Genomic DNA, 21,070 nt, shown 5'->3' with positions numbered 1-21,070 from the left:
CAGAGACAGACAACACAGAGAGAGAAAGAACACACACAGAGAGAGAACAGAGATGGAGAGAGAACGAGAACAGAGAGAGGGAGAACACACAGAGAGAGAGCAACTGATAGAGGGAACACAGAGAACGCAGACAGAGAACATAGAGAAACAGAACACAGAGAGAGAGAACGCAGAGAGAGAGAACACAGAGAGAGAACACACACAGAGGGAGAACACAGAGAGACAACGCAGACAGAGAACATAGAGAGACAGAACACAGAGAGAGAGAACACAGAGAGAGAGAACTCAGAGAGAGAACACACACACACAGAGAACACAGAGAGAGAGAGCGAAAACACAAGCGCACACACACAGAGAACACACAGAGCATGAAGAAAACAGAGAGAGATCACACACAGAGAGAGAGATCATACACAGAAAAAGGGAACATGCACACAAGCAGAGAACACACACACAGAACACACACACAAGAGAACACACAGACAAAAAACACAAAAACACAGAATACAGAGATAGAGAGAGAACACAGAGTGAGAGAGAACAGAAACACATAGAGAGAACACCGAGAGAGAGAACACAGAGAGAGAGAGAGAACAGTGAGAGAGATCACACAGAGAAAGAGACAACTCATAGCGTGAGAGAGAACAGACGCACACACACGGAGAACACACACACAGAGCACTCACACAGAGAAACACACACACACACAGAGAACACACACACACAGAATACAGACATAGAGAGAGAACACAGAGTGAGAGAGAACAGACACAGAGAGAGAGAGAACACACACACACACACACACACACAGAACACAGAGAGAGAGATCACACACAGAAAGAGAGAACATACACACACAGAGAACACACACACAGAGAACGCACACACACAGAGTATCCAAACATACACAGAGAACACACACACACAGAGAACACAGAGAGAGAGAGAACACATAGAGGGAGAGAGAACACACAGAGAGAGTACACAGGGAGAGAGAGAGAACACACACACAAGAACACACAGAGAGAACACACACACAGAACATAAACACACAGAGAAAACACAGAGAGAGATCACAGAGAGAGAGAGAACACACACACACACACACACACAGAACACAGAGAGAGAGATCACACACAGAAAGAGAGAACATACACACACAGAGAACACACACACAGAGAACGCACACACACAGAGTATCCAAACATACACAGAGAACACACACACACAGAGAACACAGAGGGAGAGAGAACACATAGAGGGAGAGAGAACACAGAGAGAGAGTACACACACAGAGAGAGAGAACACACACACAAGAACACACAGAGAGAACACACAGAATATAAACACACAGAGAAAACACAGAGAGAGATCACAGAGAAAGAGAGAACACACGCACACACACAGGGAACACAAACACCAGAACATAATCACAGAACACAAACACACAGAGAACACAGAGAGAGAGAGAACCCAGAGCGTGATCACACAGACAAAGAGAGAACACATAGAGGGAGAGAGAACACATGCACACACACAGTGAACACACACAGAGCACACAGACAGAGAAACACACACAGAACACGCACACATAGAACACACAGAGAACACACAGAAAGAACACACACCCACGAGAACACACACAGAGAACACACACAGTATACAGAGATAGAGAGAGAACACAGAGTGAGAGAGAACAGACAGAGAGAGAGAACGCACAGAGAGAGAGACAACACACACACACAGAACACACAGAGAGAACACAGAGAGAGAGAGAACACACAGAGAGAATACAGAGAGACAGAGAACACAGAGAGCGAGAGATCGCAGAGAGAGCGAGAACACACAGAGAGAGGGAGGACAAACAGAGAGAGAGAACACAGAGAGAGAAAGAACACACAAAGAGAGAGAGAACAGAGATAGAGAGAAGACAGAGAGAGAGAACACAGACAGAAACAGAACACAGAGAGAGAGAGCGCAGAGAGAGAGAACACAGAGAGAGAACACACACAGAGGGAGAACACAGAGAGAGAACGCAGACAGAGAACACAGAGGGACAGAACACAGAGAGAGAACACAGAGAGAGAGAACTCAGAGAGAGAACACAGAGAGAGAGAACTCAGAGAGAGAACACACTAACAGAGAACACAGAGAGCGAGAGATCGCAGAGAGAGCGAGAACACACAGAGAGAGGGAGGACAAACAGAGAGAGAGAACACAGAGAGAGAAAGAACACACAAAGAGAGAGAGAACAGAGATAGAGAGAACACAGAGAGAGAGAACACAGACAGAGAACATAGAGAAACAGAACACAGAGAGAGAGAGCGCAGCGAGAGAGAACACAGAGAGAGAACACACACAGAGGGAGAACACAGAGAGAGAACGCAGACAGAGAACATAGACAGACAGAACACAGAGAGAGAGAACTCAGAGACAGAACACACTAACAGAGAACACAGAGAGAGAGAGCGAAAACACAAGCGCACACGCACAGAGAACACACAAGCAAGAAGAAAACAGAGAGAGAGATCACACAGAGAGAGAGAGATCATACACAGAAAGAGAGAACATGCACACAAACAGAGAACACACACACAGAACACACACAGAGAACACACACACAGAACACAAACACTTTGTGTTCTGTATACAGATTACAGAAAACACAAACAGAGAACACACGCACATACACAACACACACAAGAGAACACACACACAGGGAACACACACAGAATACAGAGAAGAGCGCACACATACAGAGAACACAGAGAGAGAGAGCGAAAACACAAGCGCACACACGCAGAGAACACACAGAGCAAGAAGAAAACAGAGAGAGAGATCACACAGAGAGAGAGAGATCACACACATAAAAAGGGAACATGCACACAAACAGAGAACACACACAAAGAACACACACACAAGAGAACACACAGACAGAAAACACAAAAACACACAATACAGAGATAGAGAGAGAATACAGACTGAGAGAGAACTGACACAGAGAGAGAGAGAGAACAGACACAGAGAGAGAGAACACACACAGAGAGAGAGAGAGAACAGAGAGAGAGATCACACACAGAAAGAGAGAACATACACACACAGAGAACACACACACACAGAGCGCACACACACAGAGTACCCAAACATACACAGAGAACACACACACACAGAGAACACAGAGAGAGAGAGAACACAGAGAAAGATCACACAGAGAAAGAGAGAACACATAGAGGGAGAGAGAACACACAGAGAGAGTACACAGAGAGACAGAAAGAACACACACACAAGAACACACAGAGAGAACACACACACAGAACACAAACACACAGAGAACACACAGAGAGAGATCACACAGAGAAAGAGAGAACACATAGAGGTAGAGAGAAGACACGCACACACACAGGGAACACACACAGAACACACACACAGAACACAAACACACAGAGAACACACAGAGAGAGATCACACAGAGAAAGAGAGAACACATAGAGTGAGAGAGAACACACGCACACACACGGAGAACACACACACAGAGCACACACACAGAGCAACACACAAACACAGAAAACAGGTACACACAGAACACACAAACAGAGAACACACACACACAACACACACAAAAGAGAACACACACACAGAGTGCACACACACAAAATACAGAGATAGAGAGAGAACACAGAGTGAGAGAGAACAGACACACATAGAGAGAACACAGAGAGAGAGAGAACACAGAGGGAGAGAACAGAGAGAGAGAGAACACAGAGAGCGAGAGATCGCAGAGAGAGCGAGAACATACAGAGAGAGTGAGAACAAACAGAGACAGACAACACAGAGAGAGAAAGAACACACACAGAGAGAGAACAGAGATGGAGAGAGAACGAGAACAGAGAGAGGGAGAACACACAGAGAGAGAGCAACTGATAGAGGGAACACAGAGAACGCAGACAGAGAACATAGAGAAACAGAACACAGAGAGAGAGAAGGCAGAGAGAGAGAACACAGAGAGAGAACACACACAGAGGGAGAACACAGAGAGACAACGCAGACAGAGAACATAGAGAGACAGAACACAGAGAGAGAGAACACAGAGAGAGAGAACTCAGAGAGAGAACACACACACACAGAGAACACAGAGAGAGAGAGCGAAAACACAAGCGCACACACACAGAGAACACACAGAGCATGAAGAAAACAGAGAGAGATCACACACAGAGAGAGAGATCATACACAGAAAAAGGGAACATGCACACAAGCAGAGAACACACACACAGAACACACACACAAGAGAACACACAGACAAAAAACACAAAAACACAGAATACAGAGATAGAGAGAGAACACAGAGTGAGAGAGAACAGAAACACATAGAGAGAACACCGAGAGAGAGAACACAGAGAGAGAGAGAGAACAGTGAGAGAGATCACACAGAGAAAGAGACAACTCATAGCGTGAGAGAGAACACACGCACACACACGGAGAACACACACACAGAGCACTCACACAGAGAAACACACACACACACAGAGAACACACACACAGAATACAGACATAGAGAGAGAACACAGAGTGAGAGAGAACAGACACAGAGAGAGAGAGAGAACACACACACACACACACAGAACACAGAGAGAGAGAGATCACACACAGAAAGAGAGAACATACACACACAGAGAACACACACACAGAGAACGCACACACACAGAGTATCCAAACATACACAGAGAACACACACACACAGAGAACACAGAGAGAGTGAGAACACATAGAGGGAGAGAGAACACACAGAGAGAGTACACAGGGAGAGAGAGAGAACACACACACAAGAACACACAGAGAGAACACACACACAGAACATAAACACACAGAGAAAACACAGAGAGAGATCATAGAGAGAGAGAGAACACACACACACACACACACACAGAACACAGAGAGAGAGATCACACACAGAAAGAGAGAACATACACACACAGAGAACACACACACAGAGAACGCACACACACAGAGTATCCAAACATACACAGAGAACACACACACACAGAGAACACAGAGGGAGAGAGAACACATAGAGGGAGAGAGAACACAGAGAGAGAGTACACACACAGAGAGAGAGAACACACACACAAGAACACACAGAGAGAACACACAGAACATAAACAAACAGAGAAAACACAGAGAGAGATCACAGAGAAAGAGAGAACACACGCACACACACAGGGAACACAAACACCAGAACATAATCACAGAACACAAACACACAGAGAACACAGAGAGAGAGAGAACCCAGAGCGTGATCACACAGACAAAGAGAGAACACATAGAGGGAGAGAGAACACATGCACACACACAGTGAACACACACAGAGCACACAGACAGAGAAACACACACAGAACACGCACACATAGAACACACAGAGAACACACAGAAAGAACACACACCCACGAGAACACACACAGAGAACACACACAGTATACAGAGATAGAGAGAGAACACAGAGTGAGAGAGAACAGACAGAGAGAGAGAACGCACAGAGAGAGAGACAACACACACACACAGAACACACAGAGAGAACACACACAGAGAGAGAACACAGAGAGAGAATACAGAGAGACAGACAACACAGAGAGCGAGAGATCGCAGAGAGAGCGAGAACACACAGAGAGAGGGAGGACAAACAGAGAGAGAGAACACAGAGAGAGAAAGAACACACAAAGAGAGAGAGAACAGAGATAGAGAGAAGACAGAGAGAGAGAACACAGACAGAAACAGAACACAGAGAGAGAGAGCGCAGAGAGAGAGAACACAGAGAGAGAACACACACAGAGGGAGAACACAGAGAGAGAACGCAGACAGAGAACACAGAGAGACAGAACACAGAGAGAGAACACAGAGAGAGAGAACTCAGAGAGAGAACACACTAACAGAGAACACAGAGAGCGAGAGATCGCAGAGAGAGCGAGAACACACAGAGAGAGGGAGGACAAACAGAGAGAGAGAACACAGAGAGAGAAAGAACACACAAAGAGAGAGAGAACAGAGATAGAGAGAACACAGAGAGAGAGAACACAGACAGAGAACATAGAGAAACAGAACACAGAGAGAGAGAGCGCAGCGAGAGAGAACACAGAGAGAGAACACACACAGAGGGAGAACACAGAGAGAGAACGCAGACAGAGAACATAGACAGACAGAACACAGAGAGAGAGAACTCAGAGACAGAACACACTAACAGAGAACACAGAGAGAGAGAGCGAAAACACAAGCGCACACGCACAGAGAACACACAAGCAAGAAGAAAACAGAGAGAGAGATCACACAGAGAGAGAGAGATCATACACAGAAAGAGAGAACATGCACACAAACACAGAACACACACACAGAACACACACAGAGAACACACACACAGAACACAAACGCTTTGTGTTCTGTATACAGATTACAGAAAACACAAACAGAGAACACACGCACATACACAACACACACAAGAGAACACACACACAGGGAACACACACAGAATACAGAGAAGAGCGCACACATACAGAGAACACAGAGAGAGAGAGCGAAAACACAAGCGCACACACACAGAGAACACACAGAGCAAGAAGAAAACAGAGAGAGAGATCACACAGAGAGAGAGAGATCACACACATAAAAAGGGAACATGCACACAAACAGAGAACACACACAAAGAACACACACACAAGAGAACACACAGACAGAAAACACAAAAACACACAATACAGAGATAGAGAGAGAATACAGACTGAGAGAGAACTGACACAGAGAGAGAGAGAGAACAGACACAGAGAGAGAGAACACACAGAGAGAGAGAGAGAGAACAGAGAGAGAGATCACACACAGAAAGAGAGAACATACACACACAGAGAACACACACACACAGAACGCACACACACAGAGTACCCAAACATACACAGAGAACACACACACACAGAGAACACAGAGAGAGAGAGAACACAGAGAAAGATCACACAGAGAAAGAGAGAACACATAGAGGGAGAGAGAACACACAGAGAGAGTACACAGAGAGACAGAAAGAACACACACACACAAGAACACACAGAGAGAACACACACACAGAACACAAACACACAGAGAACACACAGAGAGAGATCACACAGAGAAAGAGAGAACACATAGAGGTAGAGAGAAGACACGCACACACACAGGGAACACACACAGAACACAAACACTCAGAACACAAACACACAGAGAGAGATAACAGAGATAGATCACACAGAGAAAGAGAGAACACATAGAGTGAGAGAGAACACACGCACACACACGGAGAACACACACACAGAGCACACACACAGAGCAACACACACACAGAAAACAGGCACACACAGAACACACAAACAGAGAACACACACACAACACACACAAAAGAGAACACACACAGAGAGCACACACACAGAGAATACAGAGATAGAGAGAGAACACAGAGTGAGAGAGAACAGACACACATAGAGAGAACACAGAGAGAGAGAGAACACAGAGGGAGAGAACAGAGAGAGAGAGAACACAGAGAGCGAGAGATCGCAGAGAGAGCGAGAACATACAGAGAGAGTGAGAACAAACAGAGACAGACAACACAGAGAGAGAAAGAACACACACAGAGAGAACAGAGATGGAGAGAGAACGAGAACAGAGAGAGGGAGAACACACAGAGAGAGAGCAACAGATAGAGGGAACACAGAGAACGCAGTTAGAGAACATAGAGAAACAGAACACAGAGAGAGAGAACGCAGAGAGAGAGAACACAGAGAGAGAACACACACAGAGGGAGAACACAGAGAGACAACGCAGACAGAGAACATAGAGAGACAGAACACAGAGAACACAGAGAGAGAGAGCGAAAACACAAGCGCACACACACAGAGAACACACAGAGCATGAAGAAAACAGAGAGATCACACAGAGAGAGAGAGATCATACACAGAAAAAGGGAACATGCACACAAGCAGAGAACACACACACAGAACACACACACAAGAGAACACACAGACAAAAAACACAAAAACACAGAATACAGAGATAGAGAGAGAACACAGAGTGAGAGAGAACAGACACACATAGAGAGAACACCGAGAGAGAGAACACAGAGAGAGAGAGAGAACAGAGAGAGAGATCACACAGAGAAAGAGAGAACACACAGTGTGAGAGAGAACACACGCACACACACGGAGAACACACACACAGAGCACACACAGAGAGAAACACACACACACAGAAAACATACACAAAGAACACACACACAAGAGAACACACAGACAAAAAACACAAAAACACAGAATACAGAGATAGAGTGAGAACACAGAGTGAGAAAGAACAGACACACATAGAGAGAACACCGAGAGAGAGAGAAAACAGAGGGAGAGAACAGAGAGAGAGAGAACACAGAGAGAGAGAGAGAACAGAGATAGAGATCACACAGAGAAGAGAGAACACATAGTGTGAGAGAGAACACACGCACACACACGGAGAACACACACACAGAGCACTCACACAGAGAAACACACACACACAGAGAACACACACACACAGAATACAGACATAGAGAGAGAACACAGAGTGAGAGAGAACAGACACAGAGAGAGAGAGAACACACACACACACAGAACACAGAGAGAGAGATCACACACAGAAAGAGAGAACATACACACACAGAGAACACACAAACAGAGAACACACACACACAACACACACAAAAGAGAACACACACAGAGAGCACACACACACAGAATACAGAGATAGAGAGAGAACACAGAGTGAGAGAGAACAGACACACATAGAGAGAACACAGAGAGAGAGAGAACACAGAGGGAGAGAACAGAGAGAGAGAGAACACAGAGAGCGGGAGATCGCACAGAGAGCAAGAACATACTGAGAGAGTGAGAACAAACAGAGACAGACAACACAGAGAGAGAAAGAACACACACAGAGAGAACAGAGATGGAGAGAGAACGAGAACAGAGAGAGGGAGAACACACAGAGAGAGAGCAACAGATAGAGGGAACACAGAGAACGCAGTTAGAGAACATAGGGAAACAGAACACAGAGAGAGAGAACGCAGAGAGAGGGAACACAGAGAGAGAACACACACACACAGAGAACACAGAGAGAGAGAGCGAAAACACAAGCGCACACACACAGAGAACACACAGAGCATGAAGAAAACAGAGAGATCACACAGAGAGAGAGAGATCATACACAGAAAAAGGGAACATGCACACAAGCAGAGAACACACACACAGAACACACACACAAGAGAACACACAGACAAAAAACACAAAAACACAGAATACAGAGATAGAGAGAGAACACAGAGTGAGAGAGAACAGACACACATAGAGAGAACACCGAGAGAGAGAACACAGAGAGAGAGAGAGAACAGAGAGAGAGATCACACAGAGAAAGAGAGAACACATAGTGTGTGAGAGAACACACGCACACACACGGAGAACACACACACAGAGCACACACAGAGAGAAACACACACACACAGAAAACATACACAAAGAACACACACACAAGAGAACACACAGACAAAAAACACAAAAACACAGAATACAGAGATAAAGTGAGAACACAGAGTGAGAAAGAACAGACACACATAGAGAAAACAACGAGAGAGAGAACACAGAGAGAGAGAGATAACAGAGAGAGAGATCACACAGAGAAAGAGAGAACACATAGTGTGAGAGAGAACACACGCACACACACGGAGAACACATACACAGAGCACTCACACAGAGAAACACACACACACACAGAGAACACACACACACAGAATACAGACATAGAGAGAGAACACAGAGTGAGAGAGAACAGACACAGAGAGAGAGAGAACACACACACACACACACAGACAGAACACAGAGAGAGAGAACTCAGAGACAGAACACACTAACAGAGAACACAGAGAGAGAGAGCGAAAACACAAGCGCACACGCACAGAGAACACACAAGCAAGAAGAAAACAGAGAGAGAGATCACACAGAGAGAGAGAGATCATACACAGAAAGAGAGAACATGCACACAAACAGAGAACACACACACAGAACACACACAGAGAACACACACAGAACACAAACACTTTGTGTTCTGTATACAGATTTCAGAAAACACAAACAGAGAACACACGCACATACACAACACACACAAGAGAACACACACACAGGGAACACACACAGAATACAGAGAAGAGCGCACACATACAGAGAACACACAGAGAGAGAGCGAAAACACAAGCGCACACACACAGAGAACACACAGAGCAAGAAGAAAACAGAGAGAGAGATCACACAGAGAGAGAGAGATCATACACAGAAAAGGGAACATGCACACAAACAGAGAACACACACAAAGAACACACACACAAGAGAACACACGGACAGAAAACACAAAAACACACAATACAGAGATAGAGAGAGAATACAGACTGAGAGAGAACTGACACAGAGAGACAGAGAGAACAGACACACAGAGAGAGAACACACACAGAGAGAGAGAGAACAGAGAGAGAGATCACACACAGAAAGAGAGAACATACACACACAGAGAACACACACACACAGAACGCACACACACAGAGTACCCAAACATACACAGAGAACGCACACACACAGAGAACACAGAGAGAGAGAGAACACAGAGAAAGATCACACAGAGAAAGAGAGAACACATAGAGGGAGAGAGAACACACAGAGAGAGTACACAGAGAGAGAGAGAACACACACACAAGAACACACAGAGAGAACACACACACAGAACACAAACACACAGAGAACACACAGAGAGAGATCACACAGAGAAAGAGAGAACACATAGAGGTAGAGAGAAGACACGCACACACACAGGGAACACACACAGAACACAAACACTCAGAACACAAACACACAGAGAGAGATAACAGAGATAGATCACACAGAGAAAGAGAGAACACATAGAGTGAGAGAGAACACACGCACACACACGGAGAACACACACACAGAGCACACACACAGAGCAACACACAAACACAGAAAACAGGCACACACAGAACACACAAACAGAGAACACACACACACAACACACACAAAAGAGAACACACACACAGAGCGCACACACACACAGAATACAGAGATAGAGAGAGAACACAGAGTGAGAGAGAACAGACACACATAGAGAGAACACAGAGAGAGAGAGAACACAGAGGGAGAGAACAGAGAGAGAGAGAACACAGAGAGCGAGAGATCGCAGAGAGAGCGAGAACATACAGAGAGAGTGAGAACAAACAGAGACAGACAACACAGAGAGAGAAAGAACACACACAGAGAGAGAACAGAGATGGAGAGAGAACGAGAACAGAGAGAGGGAGAACAGAGAGAGAGAGAGCAACTGATAGAGGGAACACAGAGAACGCAGACAGAGAACATAGAGAAACAGAACACAGAGAGAGAGAACACAGAGAGAGAGAACTCAGAGAGAGAACACACACACACAGAGAACACAGAGAGAGAGAGCGAAAACACAAGCGCACACACACAGAGAACACACAGAGCATGAAGAAAACAGAGAGAGATCACACACAGAGAGAGAGATCATACACAGAAAAAGGGAACATGCACACAAGCAGAGAACACACACACAGAACACACACACAAGAGAACACACAGACAAAAAACACAAAAACACAGAATACAGAGATAGAGAGAGAACACAGAGGGAGAGAGAACAGACACACATAGAGAGAACACCGAGAGAGAGAACACAGAGAGAGAGAGAGAACAGAGAGAGAGATCACACAGAGAAAGAGAGAACACATAGTGTGAGAGAGAACACACGCACACACACGGAGAACACACACACAGAGCACTCACACAGTGAAACACACGCACACACAGAGAACACACACACACAGAATACAGACATAGAGAGAGAACACAGAGTGAGAGAGAACAGACACAGAGAGAGAGAGAACACACACACACACACACACAGAACAAGAGAGAGAGATCACACACAGAAAGAGAGAACATACACACACAGAGAACACACACACAGAGAACGCACACACACAGAGTATCCAAACATACACAGAGAACACAGACACACAGAGAACACAGAGAGAGAGAGAACACATAGAGGGAGAGAGAACACACAGAGAGAGTACACACAGAGAGAGAGAGAACACACACACAAGAACACACAGAGAGAACACACACACAGAACATAAACACACAGAGAAAACACAGAGAGAGATCACAGAGAAAGAGAGAACACACGCACACACACGGCGAACACACACACAGAGCACTCACACAGAGAAACACACACACACAGAGAACACACACACAGAATACAGACATAGAGAGAGAACACAGAGTGAGAGAGAACAGACACAGAGAGAGAGAGAACACACACACAGACACACACAGAGAACACAGATAAGAGATCACACACAGAAAGAGAGAACATACACACACAGAGAACACACACACACAGAACGCCCACACACAGAGTACCCAAACATACACAGAGAACACACACACACAGAGAACACAGAGGGAGAGAGAACACATAGAGGGAGAGAGAACACAGAGAGAGAGTACACACACAGAGAGAGAGAACACACACACAAGAACACACAGAGAGAACACACAGAACATAAACACACAGAGAACACGCAGAGAGAGATCACAGAGAAAGAGAGAACACACGCACACACACAGGGAACACACACAGAACACAAACACCAGAACATAATCACAGAACACAAACACACAGAGAACACAGAGAGAGAGAGAACCCAGAGCGTGATCACACAGACAAAGAGAGAAAACATAGAGGGAGAGAGAACACATGCACACACACAGTGAACACACACAGAGCACACAGACAGAGAAACACACACACAGAACACGCACACATAGAACACACAGAGAACACACAGAAAGAACACACACCCACGAGAACACACACAGAGAACACACACAGTATACAGAGATAGAGAGAGAACACAGAGTGAGAGAGAACAGACAGAGAGAGAGAGAGAACGCACAGAGAGAGAGACAACACACACACACAGAACACACAGAGAGAACACACACAGAGAGAGAAAGAACACACACAGAGAGAACAGAGATGGAGAGAGAACGAGAACAGAGAGAGGGAGAACGCACAGAGAGAGAGCAACAGATAGAGGGAACACAGAGAACGCAGTTAGAGAACATAGAGAAACAGAACACAGAGAGAGAGAACGCAGAGAGAGAGAACACAGAGAGAGAACACACACAGAGGGAGAACACAGAGAGACAAAGCAGACAGAGAACATAGAGAGACAGAACACAGAGAGAGAGAACACCGAGAGAGAGAACACAGAGAGAGAGAGAGAACAGAGAGAGAGATCACACAGAGAAAGAGAGAACACATACTGTGAGAGAGAACACACGCACACACACGGAGAACACACACACAGAGCACACACAGAGAGAAACACACACACACAGAAAACATACACAAAGAACACACACACAAGAGAACACACAGACAAAAAACACAAAAACACAGAATACAGAGATAGAGTGAGAACACAGAGTGAGAAAGAACAGACACACATAGAGAGAACACCGAGAGATAGAACACAGAGAGAGAGAGAACAGAGATAGAGATCACACAGAGAAAGAGAGAACACATAGTGTGAGAGAGAACACACGCACACACACGGAGAACACACACACAGAGCACTCACACAGAGAAACACACACACACAGAGAACACACACACACAGAATACAGACATAGAGAGAGAACACAGAGTGAGAGAGAACAGACACAGAGAGAGAGAGAACACACACACACACAGAACACAGAGAGAGAGATCACACACAGAAAGAGAGAACATACACACACAGAGAACACACAAACAGAGAACACACACACAACACACACAAAAGAGAACACACACAGAGAGCACACACACACAGAATACAGAGATAGAGAGAGAACACAGAGTGAGAGAGAACAGACACACATAGAGAGAACACAGAGAGAGAGAGAACACAGAGGGAGAGAACAGAGAGAGAGAGAACACAGAGAGCGAGAGATCGCAGAGAGAGCAAGAACATACTGAGAGAGTGAGAACAAACAGAGACAGACAACACAGAGAGAGAAAGAACACACACAGAGAGAACAGAGATGGAGAGAGAACGAGAACAGAGAGAGGGAGAACACACAGAGAGAGAGCAACAGATAGAGGGAACACAGAGAACGCAGTTAGAGAACATAGAGAAACAGAACACAGAGAGAGAGAACGCAGAGAGAGGGAACACAGAGAAAGAACACACACACACAGAGAACACAGAGAGAGAGAGCGAAAACACAAGCGCACACACACAGAGAACACACAGAGCATGAAGAAAACAGAGAGATCACACAGAGAGAGAGAGATCATACACAGAAAAAGGGAACATGCACACAAGCAGAGAACACACACACAAGAGAACACACAGACAAAAAACACCAAAACACAGAATACAGAGATAGAGAGAGAACACAGAGTGAGAGAGAACAGACACACATAGAGAGAACACCGAGAGAGAGAACACAGAGAGAGAGAGAGAACAGAGAGAGAGATCACACAGAGAAAGAGAGAACACATAGTGTGAGAGAGAACACACGCACACACACGGAGAACACACACACAGAGCACACACAGAGAGAAACACACACACACAGAAAACATACACAAAGAACACACACACAAGAGAACACACAGACAAAAAACACAAAAACACAGAATACAGAGATAAAGTGAGAACACAGAGTGAGAAAGAACAGACACACATAGAGAAAACAACGAGAGAGAGAACACAGAGAGAGAGAGATAACAGAGAGAGAGATCACACAGAGAAAGAGAGAACACATAGTGTGAGAGAGAACACACGCACACACACGGAGAACACACACACAGAGCACTCATACAGAGAAACACACACACACACAGAGAACACACACACACAGAATACAGACATAGAGAGAGAACACAGAGTGAGAGAGAACAGACACAGAGAGAGAGAGAACACACACACACACACACACACACAGAACACAGAGAGAGAGATCACACACAGAAAGAGAGAACATACACACACAGAGAACACACACACAGAGAACGCACACACACAGAGTATCCAAACATACACAGAGAACACAGACACACAGAGAACACAGAGAGAGAGAGAACACATAGAGGGAGAGAGAACACACAGAGAGAGTACACACAGAGAGAGAGAGAACACACACACAAGAACACACAGAGAGAACACACACACAGAACATAAACACACAGAGAAAACACAGAGAGAGATCACAGAGAAAGAGAGAACACACGCACACACACGGAGAACACACACACAGAGCACTCACACAGAGAAACACACACACACACAGAGAACACACACACACAGAATACAGACATAGAGAGAGAACACAGAGTGAGAGAGAACAGACACAGAGAGAGAGAGAACACACACACAGACACACACAGAGAACACAGATAAGAGATCACAAACAGAAAGAGAGAACATACACACACAGAGAACACACACACACAGAACGCCCACACACAGAGTACCCAAACATACACAGAGAACACACACACACAGAGAACACAGAGGGAGAGAGAACACATAGAGGGAGAGAGAACACAGAGAGAGAGTACACACACAGAGAGAGAGAACACACACACAAGAACACACAGAGAGAACACACAGAACATAAACACACAGAGAACGCACAGAGAGAGATCACAGAGAAAGAGAGAACACACGCACACACACAGGGAACACACACAGAACACAAACACCAGAACATAATCACAGAACACAAACACACAGAGAACACAGAGAGACAGAGAATCCAGAGCGTGATCACACAGACAAAGAGAGAACACATAGAGGGAGAGAGAACACATGCACACACACAGTGAACACACACAGAGCACACAGACAGAGAAACACACACACAGAACACGCACACATAGAACACACAGAGAACACACAGAAAGAACACACACCCACGAGAACACACACAGAGAACACACACAGTATACAGAGATAGAGAGAGAACACAGAGTGAGAGAGAACAGACAGAGAGAGAGAGAGAACGCACAGAGAGAGAGACAACACACACACACAGAACACACAGAGAGAACACACACAGAGAGAGAAAGAACACACACAGAGAGAACAGAGATGGAGAGAGAACGAGAACAGAGAGAGGGAGAACACACAGAGAGAGAGCAACAGATAGAGGGAACACAGAGAACGCAGTTAGAGAACATAGAGAAACAGAACACAGAGAGAGAGAACGCAGAGAGAGAGAACACAGAGAGAGAACACACACAGAGGGAGAACACAGAGAGACAACGCAGACAGAGAACATAGAGAGACAGAACACAGAGAGAGAGAACACAGAGAGAGAGAACTCAGAGAGAGAACACACACACACAGAGAACACAGAGAGAGAGAGCGAAAACACAAGCGCACACACACAGAGAACACACAGAGCATGAAGAAAACAGAGAGATCACACAGAGAGAGAGAGATCATACACAGAAAAAGGGAACATGCACACAAGCAGAGAACACACACACAGAACACACACACAAGAGAACACACAGACAAAAAACACAAAAACACAGAATACAGAGATAAAGAGAGAACACAGAGTGAGAGAGAACAGACACACATAGAGAGAACACCGAGAGAGAGAACACAGAGAGAGAGAGAGAACAGAGAGAGAGATCACACAGAGAAAGAGAGAACACATACTGTGAGAGAGAACACACGCACACACACGGAGAACACACACACAGAGCACACACAGAGAGAAACACACACACACAGAAAACATACACAAAGAACACACACACAAGAGAACACACAGACAAAAAACACAAAAACACAGAATACAGAGATAGAGTGAGAACACAGAGTGAGAAAGAACAGACACACATAGAGAGAACACCGAGAGATAGAACACAGAGAGAGAGAGAACAGAGATAGAGATCACACAGAGAAAGAGAGAACACATAGTGTGAGAGAGAACACACGCACACACACGGAGAACACACACACAGAGCACTCACACAGAGAAACACACACACACAGAGAACACACACACACAGAATACAGACATAGAGAGAGAACACAGAGTGAGAGAGAACAGACACAGAGAGAGAGAGAACACACACACACACAGAACACAGAGAGAGAGATCACACACAGAAAGAGAGAACATACACACACAGAGAACACACAAACAGAGAACACACACACACAACACACACAAAAGAGAACACACACAGAGAGCACACACACACAGAATACAGAGATAGAGAGAGAACACAGAGTGAGAGAGAACAGACACACATAGAGAGAACACAGAGAGAGAGAGAACACAGAGGGAGAGAACAGAGAGAGAGAGAACACAGAGAGCGAGAGATCGCAGAGAGAGCAAGAACATACTGAGAGAGTGAGAACAAACAGAGACAGACAACACAGAGAGAGAAAGAACACACACAGAGAGAACAGAGATGGAGAGAGAACGAGAACAGAGAGAGGGAGAACACACAGAGAGAGAGCAACAGATAGAGGGAACACAGAGAACGCAGTTAGAGAACATAGAGAAACAGAACACAGAGAGAGAGAACGCAGAGAGAGGGAACACAGAGAAAGAACACACACACACAGAGAACACAGAGAGAGAGAGCGAAAACACAAGCGCACACACACAGAGAACACACAGAGCATGAAGAAAACAGAGAGATCACACAGAGAGAGAGAGATCATACACAGAAAAAGGGAACATGCACACAAGCAGAGAACACACACACAGAACACACACACAAGAGAACACACAGACAAAAAACACAAAAACACAGAATACAGAGACAGAGAGAGAACACAGAGTGAGAAAGAACAGACACACATAGAGAGAACACCGAGAGATAGAACACAGAGAGAGAGAGAACAGAGATAGAGATCACACAGAGAAAGAGAGAACACATAGTGTGAGAGAGAACACACGCACACACACGGAGAACACACACACAGAGCACTCACACAGAGAAACACACACACACAGAGAACACACACACACAGAATACAGACATAGAGAGAGAACACAGAGTGAGAGAGAACAGACACAGAGAGAGAGAGAACACACACACACACAGAACACAGAGAGAGAGATCACACACAGAAAGAGAGAACATACACACACAGAGAACACACAAACAGAGAACACACACACACAACACACACAAAAGAGAACACACACAGAGAGCACACACACACAGAATACAGAGATAGAGAGAGAACACAGAGTGAGAGAGAACAGACACACATAGAGAGAACACAGAGAGAGAGAGAACACAGAGGGAGAGAACAGAGAGAGAGAGAACACAGAGAGCGAGAGATCGCAGAGAGAGCAAGAACATACTGAGAGAGTGAGAACAAACAGAGACAGACAACACAGAGAGAGAAAGAACACACACAGAGAGAACAGAGATGGAGAGAGAACGAGAACAGAGAGAGGGAGAACACACAGAGAGAGAGCAACAGATAGAGGGAACACAGAGAACGCAGTTAGAGAACATAGAGAAACAGAACACAGAGAGAGAGAACGCAGAGAGAGGGAACACAGAGAAAGAACACACACACACAGAGAACACAGAGAGAGAGAGCGAAAACACAAGCGCACACACACAGAGAACACACAGAGCATGAAGAAAACAGAGAGATCACACAGAGAGAGAGAGATCATACACAGAAAAAGGGAACATGCACACAAGCAGAGAACACACACACAGAACACACACACAAGAGAACACACAGACAAAAAACACCAAAACACAGAATACAGAGATAGAGAGAGAACACAGAGTGAGAGAGAACAGACACACATAGAGAGAACACCGAGAGAGAGAACACAGAGAGAGAGAGAGAACAGAGAGAGAGATCACACAGAGAAAGAGAGAACACATAGTGTGAGAGAGAACACACGCACACACACGGAGAACACACACACAGAGCACACACAGAGAGAAACACACACACACAGAAAACATACGCAAAGAACACACACACAAGAGAACACACAGACAAAAAACACAAAAACACAGAATACAGAGATAAAGTGAGAACACAGAGTGAGAAAGAACAGACACACATAGAGAAAACAACGAGAGAGAGAACACAGAGAGAGAGAGATAACAGAGAGAGAGATCACACAGAGAAAGAGAGAACACATAGTGTGAGAGAGAACACACGCACACTCACGGAGAACACACACACAGAGCACTCACACAGAGAAACACACACACACACAGAGAACACACACACACAGAATACAGACATAGAGAGAGAACACAGAGTGAGAGAGAACAGACACAGAGAGAGAGAGAACACACACACACACACACACACACACACAGAACACAGAGAGAGAGATCACACACAGAAAGAGAGAACATACACACACAGAGAACACACACACAGAGAACGCACACACACAGAGTATCAAAACATACACAGAGAACACACACACACAGAGAACACAGAGAGAGAGAGAACACATAGAGGGAGAGAGAACACACAGAGAGAGTACACTCAGAGAGAGAGAGAACACACACACAAGAACACACAGAGAGAACACACACACAGAACATAAACACACAGAGAAAACACAGAGAGAGATCACAGAGAAAGAGAGAACACACGCACACACACGGAGAACACACACACAGAGCACTCACACAGAGAAACACACACACACACAGAGAACACACACACAGAATACAGACATAGAGAGAGAACACAGAGTGAGAGAGAACAGACACAGAGAGAGAGAGATAACACACACACACACAGAACACAGAGAGAGAGATCACACACAGAAAGAGAGAACATACACACACAGAGAACACACACACACAGAACGCACAGACACAGAGTACCCAAACATACATAGAGAACACACACACACAGAGAACACAGAGAGAGAGAGAACACAGAGAAAGATCACACAGAGAAAGAGAGAACACATAGAGGGAGAGAGAACACACAGAGAGAGTACAGAGAGAGAGAGAGAGAACACACACACAAGAACACACAGAGAGAACACACACACAGAACACAAACACACAGAGAACACACAGAGAGAGATCACACAGAGAAAGAGAGAACACATAGAGGTAGAGAGAAGACACGCACACACACAGGGAACACACACAGAACACAAACACTCAGAACACAAACACACAGAGAGAGATAACAGAGATAGATCACACAGAGAAAGAGAGAACACATAGAGTGAGAGAGAACACACGCACACACACGGAGAACACACACACAGAGCACACACACAGAGCAACACACACACACAGAAAACAGGCACACACAGAACACACAAACAGAGAACACACACACACAACACACACAAAAGAGAACACACACACAGAGCACACACACACAGAATACAGAGATAGAGAGAGAACACTGAGTGAGAGAGAACAGACACACATAGAGAGAACACAGAGAGAGAGAGAACACAGAGGGAGAGAACAGAGAGAGAGAGAACACAGAGAGCGAGAGATCGCAGAGAGAGCAAGAACATACTGAGAGAGTGAGAACAAACAGAGACAGACAACACAGAGAGAGAAAGAACACACACAGAGAGAACAGAGATGGAGAGAGAACGAGAACAGAGAGAGGGAGAACACACAGAGAGAGAGCAACAGATAGAGGGAACACAGAGAACGCAGTTAGAGAACATAGAAAAACAGAACACAGAGAGAGAGAACGCAGAGAGAGAGAACACAGAGAGAGAACACACACAGAGGGAGAACACAGAGAGACAACGCAGACAGAGAACATAGAGAGACAGAACACAGAGAGAGAGAACACAGAGAGAGAGAACTCAGAGAGAGAACACACACACACAGAGAACACACAGAGAGAGAGCGAAAACACAAGCGCACACACACAGAGAACACACAGAGCATG

This window comes from Chiloscyllium punctatum, chromosome 19, assembly GCF_047496795.1.
Source record: "Chiloscyllium punctatum isolate Juve2018m chromosome 19, sChiPun1.3, whole genome shotgun sequence".
Classification (NCBI taxonomy): Eukaryota; Metazoa; Chordata; class Chondrichthyes; order Orectolobiformes; family Hemiscylliidae; genus Chiloscyllium; species Chiloscyllium punctatum.
The sequence above is the reverse complement of the archived record's forward strand: the minus strand, read 5'-3'. Positions refer to the sequence as shown.